Below are 10,161 nucleotides of genomic sequence, written 5' to 3'. Positions count from 1 at the left end.
GGGGAAAATTAAGTCCTTCATTTTCAGTGTGACTGTGTGACTAAAAATGTACTGCTGGTTTTTATTTTGTGATCTAATACTGTAATTTTTAAAATCAATTTCAGGCACATTTATTTCATTGATGATTATTAAATAAAACACTGCTTGTATTAATGGAGTAAAGAAAAGTTTATCCATTATTAGCTTATCATCAATGCTGTCCTAGAGCTGTCCTAGTGGTATGCAATTCATTTATTAAACAAACGCTGTAAATCCAAAACATTTGGAGAGTTTTACACTCAAATGCTTCGTACTGTTTATTCCAGTAAATGTTATAAGATTATATTCCAGATTTTTAAGGAAAAAAAGTTAAGTCAAGCCTGCAAGATACAGCTTTCGCAAGTGTCTACAATGCCAGTATGAAAATAAAAAATTAAGTTACATTGATACATCCAAGTTTTTTATATGCAGTGATGAACACAAACATTAATAGAGATAAAATACTGATGCAAATAACACACCCCAAAATAACATATGCAATTATTTTCCATCATTTACAATACAGTAGTTACAATGACACTTCAAACAGAAAAGCAAAGTAAAAAAATCAAAACCCCAACTTCTATTTCATGTAATTAGACTTATACAGAAATTAGAAGGCTAAATAACAACTAGTTAATCACCTAATTTCACAGCTATCTGAAGTGGCAATCATTATATAGCAGCTTATCTATGATACATTCAAGATAAATGATACAATTTATTACTTGTCTGTAAGCTAAAACATAGCCTCAGTTTAATACCTTTCCTTAAATTCCACCTCTACACTACAATATACTTGAGGTCTATGCAAAAAGTAGCTACCTTTTATATAGGAAATGGATGATTAAGTCTTTGGTGCTGTAAAAGCAACTTCATTTAAACATCACCACCATCACCACCAAGGGGGAAAGGGGGGGAGGGGACCCAAGACACACTTCCTAGGAAAAAAAGCATGTAATTTCTGTCCCTGATGGAATGTATTAAATAAGCAACACCACCAACAAGTAAAACAAGTACTACAATGTAAAAATACTATAAAAAAATAACCAAAAAAACCAATAACCCTCTCACATGCATAAATGAAAATTGCACACAAAGAACTCACATCTTTTCAAGCTTCAATAGTAAATATTCTGCTACTATTTATTAAATACTGCATGGTTTGCCCAAGCTAAGATGAAACCACATCATGAATCAATGAGCATTTTGCATTTTCTTTCATTATCTACTCAATGTCATGCCTACTGCACCTCTAAACATTTTATTAAGTCCAATTATACAGCAAACAGTTCCAAAATAAACTTAGATTGTATTGCAGTTTCACTTAATAGTATATAAAATGCTGTGCTGTGACAGTTATCAACTATCCATTAGATACTGTATCAATTTTTCTTAAGCACTACTAACTGCTTGCTTTTCTTGAAGCTAGATCATTCTGAAAAATCAGACAGCAGAATTCAGCTATAGCAAACATGCTGCCCCCTTAATAAGGAAAAAAACAGCTACTATCTGAAATCATACCACACAAAACCAAAAATGAACACTACTCTATCAAAAGAAAACTAAAGAGTAGGTCTGAATTTTAAGTGCTGCAGTCCTCAACATTTATAGATAGGTAGTAACATTAACAATCTCAAATATTTAAGGCACTATGTGTGGGAACGGTTTACAATGCAGCTGAGATTATTAGAACAACATTAAGAGCAAAGTCTAGGCAACGTTTTGCCCATGCAAAAGACACATGCAAATGTAAAGAACAATAGCTCAATTTCTCAGGTTAAGTGACCCAACATTTATACACTAAGACACAGATAATACAATTCACTTGTATGCTGTAATTCTGACATATTTGCATCTGTTGCTCTAATTGTACACAGAATGGCTTCCCAAATGTGGACGTGTCTTGCACTAGTTAGAAGGCAATTTTATAAAAAAATAGCAGGAGCAAAACTGGACTTCTTCTCCCATAAGTCACCTGTCTAGAGTTACTACATAAGAAGATAACATCACCAAAGACAAGTTATACCAAATGTGCAAAACACATTAAAAGTGAGATTTTTTAAAGCTCAAAGTTGTTTAAATTGCACCCAAGTCTACATGATTCAAAAATAATTTTCTTGTGCCATGGCTAATTTTTATTAAATACCATGTTTTTATTTTTAATCATATGTTTGTATCATTGAGCTTCCTCAATATACTTTTTTTTCACATATATGGATACTTACTGAGTTTTGTTGGACTCAATGGAAATCCAGTATATGCAGGTGATGCTGCAATGTAAGAATGTGGTGGGAAGATTGGTTTGTATTGAGTCTGATGAATGGTTGGGGATGGTAACAGACGGGGATTTATGCCCACTGGGACTTGGTGAACTATGCCACTGGGATGGGAGATATTATAAGTTGGATGCTGTAACATAGGTCTTGAGGTACATGGAGAGGCTAAGAGGTGAGCCACTGGTGCAGCACTACTGAGGGTAGCTGATGATGGGTATGGAAGCAGAGTAGGCTGTCCTCCAAGGTGCATATTTTCAGCCAGGTGGGCATGTACTGCTGTATGGTTAGGACTTCCATGAGAAAGAGTGAATGGATTACTGGTAACACTAGTAGGGATATAAGCTTGCTGTCTTCGATGCCCAAAATTTCCATTCCACTCTTGATGCCCAGATCCAAAGTGTTGAACTTGGCTGAAGTTCAAATGCTGCTGCTGGAATGCTGATGTCAATTTTTGCTGACGATTACCCACTGTGGAAGGCTGGTTTAATCTTCCAGGGGCAGATCGTCCTTTTATTAATGGCTGGCATGTAGAATCTGTGTTTGCCATATGCTCATCGGCATTTAATCCATTTTCTATTGCCATTGGTGGCACTACAACAGTACAAACAGCTGGCTTGGTTTCTATGTCAGCAGAAGTTGCCATGTCTGTGTTTTGATGAGTGTCCTCCACAAAACTGCTCTCTGCAAATGGACTGTCATGCCCTGAAGAGTCTGATGTTGGAGAGCCATCAACAGTATCACAACCACTTTCTTGTTCTTCATCTGACATACTGTTTGGTCTCTTGCAAGGGGATGGGCTGGACTGCCCTGAGGAGCTGGTGCTCAGAGTACTATCAGGACTACTTAATGAACACATCCGATCAATATTCAAAGTGCTCTGACAAGCTTCACAATCTAGATTACCTTTACATTCTCTGAGCGAATGTCTTGGTGAAGTCTCTTCCTCATCAGTGTCACTGCTGATAGTGATCACACTCACTGCAGCGATGATGATCGGCGATGATGATGGTTTGCCACTGCTTTTCTGAAACTGATGAATCAGAGTCCTGTCTGACAGATGCTTCACAGCAATCTCTTGCCTCTACTTCTGAGTTATGATTGTCCTGTGTTTCTACACAACTTACTTCCTCAACATCTTTTCCATTTATTATCTTTGGAGAAATAAATGCTGAATGTGGGATACTGGTATTCTGCAATGAATTACTCCTGTTCTGACACAGTTTATTTTTCTTGGTAGTGGCAGGCTGAGGCCAGACAACATGTGCAATGCCCACACTAATTGGCTGAGGGGCTGATAAAGTTATCTGATTTGTTAGAAGAGGCTGTGGCATCACTGAGTTGTAATGATTGCTGTGTGAAATCATTTTCCCCCAGTCTCCAAGCCTTTGTGAAGCAGCCACACCCTCAGAAGTTAGTGTAGCAGTAGCAGGAGCCATGGGTGTTACCTGCTGCCAGGCAGGTACCAGCATCTGCTGTGTTCTACCAGACCATGTCTGAGAGAGAACTCCTGGTCGGATCTGTAGAGGCTGCACAGCTGGGGCCTGAGTTACAAGTGGAACTGTATTGTCCACCCTTATTGAATAACTGGTGGGTTTACCATGTGCTGCAGGAATACCTTGAATAGCTGGGGGACAGATAATCAGTGTCTGCTGAAAAGCATCACCACGACCAAACTGTGCAGTTCCCGCCTGCAGGGGTATCCCATGGTGTACAACAGAGTGAGCAGACGTGGTTAATGCCTGACTTCTTAATGTTCCAATTTTAGTAAAATTTGCTGTCAGAGTAGCAGTGCCACTTGAAGTAACTGGTCTTAAAAATGAAGTTTTGTTGTGATTATTTGGGTCACATGAATTTGGGTGGGACTTACAAATATCCATAATATGAAAACAAGACTTCACATGGTTGCTATGAGGAAAATCTAAAAGATGTTTCATATTAACAAAAGGATGGTTCAGCGTCTCAACTGTAGTAATTCTTAAATCTGCATCAATCAGCAACATTTTCTTCAATAGGCTAACAAATTCTCTTCTATCCGCTTTCTCAGCCAAAAGATGACTTCCTTCCAAATCCATCACTGTGTTCACATGCGCTATATCATCTAGACTGTTGAATATGTACTTTCTGGCTTCTTTAGACTTCATTCCTGTCTCAGCTTCATGTTCTTCCAGTGTCTTTAATCTCCAACCAGAATGAGACATATCTGTTTCTCTGCAAAAAAATCTTGTGGACTTCGTACCCACATTTAATAACTGTTCTCCGGGTAAACCTTGAGTCTGAGAAATATATCGAATCTGATCATACTCCAAGGCTCCCGGATAGAGCGGCCATCCAAGAAATAATTCTGCAATCACACATCCCAATGACCACATGTCTAAGGCAATACTGAATATTGTTCCTGGGTTTGTGGACTTGTAAAAGTTTAAAAATACAGAATTGCCAGATTAACACCAAATTCATGATAGTGTTTGCCTTTATAGAAGGAAAGAGGAAAATAACAGGACGGGACAGAAAACAGAACAGAAAACAAAAATATTTCAACTTCAAAATGTTTTGTGTTTGCCAAAAAAGATAAGAGTGAAGAATATAATAATAAATACTTAACAAAGTAGTAATAATAAACAGTACCAAATATACCTATATTGTGCAAGCAAACATGCACACTATCCCACCTTCAAATGTAACCAAAGCTGTTCCCAGACAAATCTGATGCTTTAAATATGGTTTTAAATGCCTTACCAATGAACCAGGAAAAATGACAAATCAACTCCCTATGAGTAGCTGGAAACCAAAGCTGTCTTAGTCAGCTGTTTTCACTGCTCTGACTGAAAGACCTGCTCAGAACAACTGTCAAGAAGGAAGAGTTTATTTAGGGTTGATAGTCATTAAAATAAAATGATTACATAGATGGGTGGAACAGTAGACCAGATCCTGCTAAAGAAATTGCAAATAAATTGGAAAATAGATCTGAGAAAGTCATTCAAAATACAACAAAGAGATGTTAGAAGATATGAAGGATGATGCACTCACCAATTCCAATACATTTATAAATGCAGAATTTTATCATGCTTTTCTTTAATTATTTGAGATTAACATGTAATTTTTCCCTTTCATTCCAAAGTGGTGAATCACATTGGTTGATTTTTGAATATTTAATCGAACTTGCATTCCTAAAATAAACTCAACTACAGTGTTAAGTATTAGACTTTGTATATAATTTTATTAGATTTGCTAGTATTTTGTTTAGAAGTTTCATGTGTTTATTTGTAAAAATTAGCCTGCAATTTTTGTGTGATTTCATTTTTTTGTAATGTCTCCTTTTGAAACTGTTGTAAAGATTATATTGGTCTCATAAAATAAGTTGAGAAGCATTTCCTCTTTCTTTATTCTTCCTCAGAATTTTTATAATGTTACTATTATTTTTTAAATCATTGTAATTATTGACCCTTACTGCCATCTGAACTTGGGGGTCTTTTTTGGGGAAAATCACATATTCAATTTCTTGAAAAGATATAAAAATTACTTATATGTTTTAATTATTTGTGTCAATTTTGATAATTTTTATGTGCACATTTCTTCTGAATTTTCAAATTTATTAGAATAAAATCATTGATGATACTCTCTAAGGATTTATTTGAGGACTGGGGCAAATACCTAAAATATATATATATATATATACCTAAAATATATATGAACAGTGTAATTATAAAGTGAAATAATCTTAAGTATGATGTATGATACACCTGCATATAAATGAAAATGGAGTGCACGCAGACACTTTACTATGGGAACTGTACTGGAAGATTTATGAAAGCATGTGAAATTGCACCTAAAATTGTGTTATTAGTGACTATAAGCAGCAATGCTAAATTTCTTGTACTTGATGAATGAATGTACTAAGTCACAGTAACTTTGGTTTAAATGTCTAAGTAATGTCTTTAGTTTTCTTTTTTTTTCTTTTTTTTAGTGTGTTTGTAATTTGTACTATTGATTGGGGTTATTCTTGGACTGCAGGGGTTATTGTCAATGTGTGATTTGTGTTTTTGTTTTATAGAATCATCTAATGTGATGTACCAATTTTTATAAGTGATATTTAGATAATTCTAATAACTGTATATTTGACAATCTATTAAAATGTTTTGCATTGGAAAAAAAAAAGACTGAGAATTTTAGTGATTGCCTTTTCAGCTTTGCAATCCTAATAGTTCCACTGAAATAAATCACTATACATCTGGGTATGATCTGTTGATTCCATTCTAATAATTCCAAGTTTCATATTCTAATGGTATAATTACAGCATATAAGTCTACAAGAATATTCTAATAAAATGCAACACACCGTGGTTGAGCATGAATTATTGGTAATGAGGTCATCCTTCAGTTTTTACTTTTTCTACATAGAATTTTAAAAAGATGCATTATTATATTTAGAAGAAACACAAAATCTGAGAGCTTCTACATTGGAAAAAGTATATTATCAAATTATAGAATATATTGTCTGATTGTCATAATATCACCATGTGATGAAGAGTTTACTTAGATAAAATTCTTAAAAGGCATTTGCAGGCACATTGTTATAATTCTCTCTTTTTTCCCCTAAATAACCCCTATACAGAAAGGAAGATTAATTCAGTTCCATCATAATACTTATATCTCTTATGCCTGGTCACTTGATATTTTAAACATGTCCTGAATTCTGTTCTTTATGTAATTTTTAATTATATATAATTTAACACAGGTTAATATTATCATAGCAAGGTATTGCATGTGAAACCTCTAACTGCATTTTCAAAATTCTCCTTTCTTTTGAATCTAAGCATGATATGATTACTTTGAGAAAACAAATATGAAATAAAGTATTGAGGTTTGCTAAATACAAAGAATTTAGATATAAATCATAATAATAGGTGTTCTTCCTTGCAAAATAAATTTAGAAAATTCTCAGGAGACCAAGCCAATCTTTTGACTTTGTATAGTACCAATTGAAAGAAATATTAATAACTTTTGAACATAAGTAAAACCTATTTTAGACACTAAGTTATATTGTTTTACAAAAATTTTTTCAGTACATTGAAAATATGTATTAATAATTTTTCTTTTTTTTCATAAAAACGTGAAAACATTTTATTCTATGTACAATAATGTACACAAATTGAAATAGGTCACCAAAGAGACCAGAAGTAATTAAAGAGGTATATTTACAGTAGCACATCACAGTAAATGGAAAACCATTCACAGATTCAACATTGATACTGTTTTTGTGCTTGGTTACACACTGAAATGAAGCATATTACTCCATTTTGGATGAACTGAATTTTAAACAAATACCTCAATGATTAGTAAATGCTATTTTAATCAGTCAGTGTCTTCGTTAATAAATTCTTCAGCTGCTGTGCCTGTGTGCTGAATCTCTCCATTTCTTTCTCTTTGAACATCATCATCACAGTCTGTTCAATTCCCTGTCAGATTCAGCACATCTTCCCTTATAGCTTCCTCTGGATTTTCATTTCCATTGGGTGCAGTAAAGCCATTGTTGTTAGAGATATTTGCATTATCCTTGCTATCATCTTTGATGTACACTTTTTGATGGCACATTGGACAAGTATCTTGAGTGTGCAGCCATTTTCGAAGGCAAAGTACATGGAAATAATGATTACATGGCGTAATACAAGCAAATGTTGTAAACTCATGATAGCAAATTGCACATACATCATCTATTTCTTGCAAGCGGCTCCCTTTTATTTCAGGAAGTGAATTAATTTTCTTCACAGCAGTTCTACGATTCATAAATGTCTTCCAGCCATTCTTTTCTTGTAAGTAGATGTTAAATTAGGCATTTAGGCACATCATACAAGCTCGAATTTTACTTCCTGACTCAAACATCATAGTATAAGCCCCATTTCCAAAAATTACTACTCCAAATATAAATTCAATAATATTGCCTGTTGAACGAACATAGTAGACATAATCATCAAGCTTTTCCCAGAGGATATTATAATAGCCATCAATCATGAACAGTGTATAGACAGTGAGAGAAACAATTACTTTTAAGCAGAGTTCCACAGAAAAGGCTGTAACTGCAAACAACCATGTATTTAGTGCATAATGATGCCAAAGAACATAACTAAGTAAAAGAGGAAGAATAAGCAGGCAAGCAGAGACAAACAGAAGAGGAAAATGTCTACAAAAAGATGATACATGGGAGGCACCGAGAGACATGAATGCAGGGTCTGTCATTCCATGGATAAAATGTAGGACTGTGGTTAATAAAAGGCACATGTTTCTACTTAAGCAAATAAGTCTCTCTTCTGGTCTTAGCCCAGTTAAACCAGTCTGAAGAGCAAAAATAAAAAATAAAACAGGTGCTACAAAGCCAAGCCACCTGTCATCTTCTTCAGTTGATCCAATAAAGGCCAATATTCCAAGTCCCAAATAATGGGCTACTGAGGAAATTACAGCACTCATGCCCAGGACAGTTAGAGTAGAATCACATCCACTAATTATAAGATTGCAAATGAGGTCCCAGAAATCATCCCAAGAAATTAAAAAGGACTCAGTTTCATTTGCCATCCTTAAAATGTACATTAACACTGTAGCCTGAGCTGTAACCCTTTTCAGCCAGAAGACTCGAAGTATATCTGGGAAATGAACCCTCTTCCATGTGTCCTCCATTAATAATTGTAATCCATAAATTCGATACATGTGCTAAAAGATAAACTAAAAGATAAACATATCCTGTGGAATAGTAAAACCACTTAAGTTTCACTGCTAAGCCAAGCACTGTATTTAATATGAGAATCAATGAAGAGGTAAAAACTAAAGTCTCTCTGATATATAAGGGTAGTTCTGTGATTAAACCTATTACAGGAACCAAGAGATCCAAAATAATTAATTGTGAATAGATGGAATGAATCTGGAGTAGTGTGATGTATCCAATTCCAAATGATAGCTGTAAAATAATGAGTGCCATCCATAATGAGGGTCCTTTTCAAAGAAGCAGCTCAATTCCAAAAGCTGATGTGTTGTAGGCACCATAGAAGTCAATGTGCAAAGAAGCATAGTAATTCACCAACACTGAAGTTGCAGCTAGTAGAAAGCTGAGCTGTACATGTAAAACTTGAAAAGTGATTGCTGGGACAAAATAAGAACAATACTGGATACAAATATACCAAGGAGCTGGAGAAAGATCTGGAGCACGATGCAGAACCGGCTTTGGCTGGAATCCTAGTAGGAGTTGAAGATGGCATCCATGATGTAGAGGCAGGGCACTAGGAGCGCCACCTTGATCACCGCCCAGACCTGCTGATGGGCCATCCGCACCTGCTGCTGCGGAGGCCCCACCGCCACCATGAGCCCCTGCCACACAGGTCCCAGGATGGCGGCGAGGCGGGAGACTCTGCCCCCACCCTCCCTCCTCCTCTCCACCCTCCCTCCTGTCTCTGGCTGGCCCCACCGCCCTCTTGTGTCTCCGGAGCTGCAGCAGGCAGCGGAGGCGGCCACGGCTGAGCTATTAATGATTTTTCTTACTTCTTGTTCTATTATTATTCTTAGTTTTAAATAAACAATAATCTCCTCTCCCTCTTTTGAGACACCAACTAACTTACAGATCGTTATTTCCAACATGAAACTCTTTAGAATTATCTCTTTCATTTCATATCTTTAAATCAACATCCCTACTTGTCAGCAGTTATAGTTTTAAAAAGGTGGGAAAGAAAGGTCTTATGATACCCCAAATCCTCTCTCATCCATTGTTATTATTACCAAAAAAAGGTGGATTTGTTGAAAATCTTGAAAGTCATCTGAATCCTCTCCAAGTTTAACAGTGAGGGCTAAATCTGTAAGAATACTGGCAAATCATAAGAAGGCTA

At 35.6% G+C, this 10,161-nt stretch overlaps 2 pseudogenes; both read right to left on the bottom strand.

The window, feature by feature from the left end:
• Positions 1 to 2,226: 2,226 nt before the first annotated feature.
• On the bottom strand, positions 2,227 to 5,751 carry LOC143389669 (homeodomain-interacting protein kinase 3 pseudogene; annotated as a pseudogene).
• A 1,897-nt stretch (positions 5,752 to 7,648) lies between these two features.
• On the bottom strand, positions 7,649 to 9,643 carry LOC143389623 (E3 ubiquitin-protein ligase RNF139 pseudogene; annotated as a pseudogene).
• Between the last annotated feature and the right edge of the window lie 518 nt (positions 9,644 to 10,161).

This window comes from Callospermophilus lateralis, unplaced genomic scaffold, assembly GCF_048772815.1.
Source record: "Callospermophilus lateralis isolate mCalLat2 unplaced genomic scaffold, mCalLat2.hap1 Scaffold_63, whole genome shotgun sequence".
Lineage (NCBI taxonomy): Eukaryota > Metazoa > Chordata > Mammalia > Rodentia > Sciuridae > Callospermophilus > Callospermophilus lateralis.
Note: the sequence above shows the minus strand (reverse complement) of the source record. Positions and strands in the feature narration are given on the sequence as shown.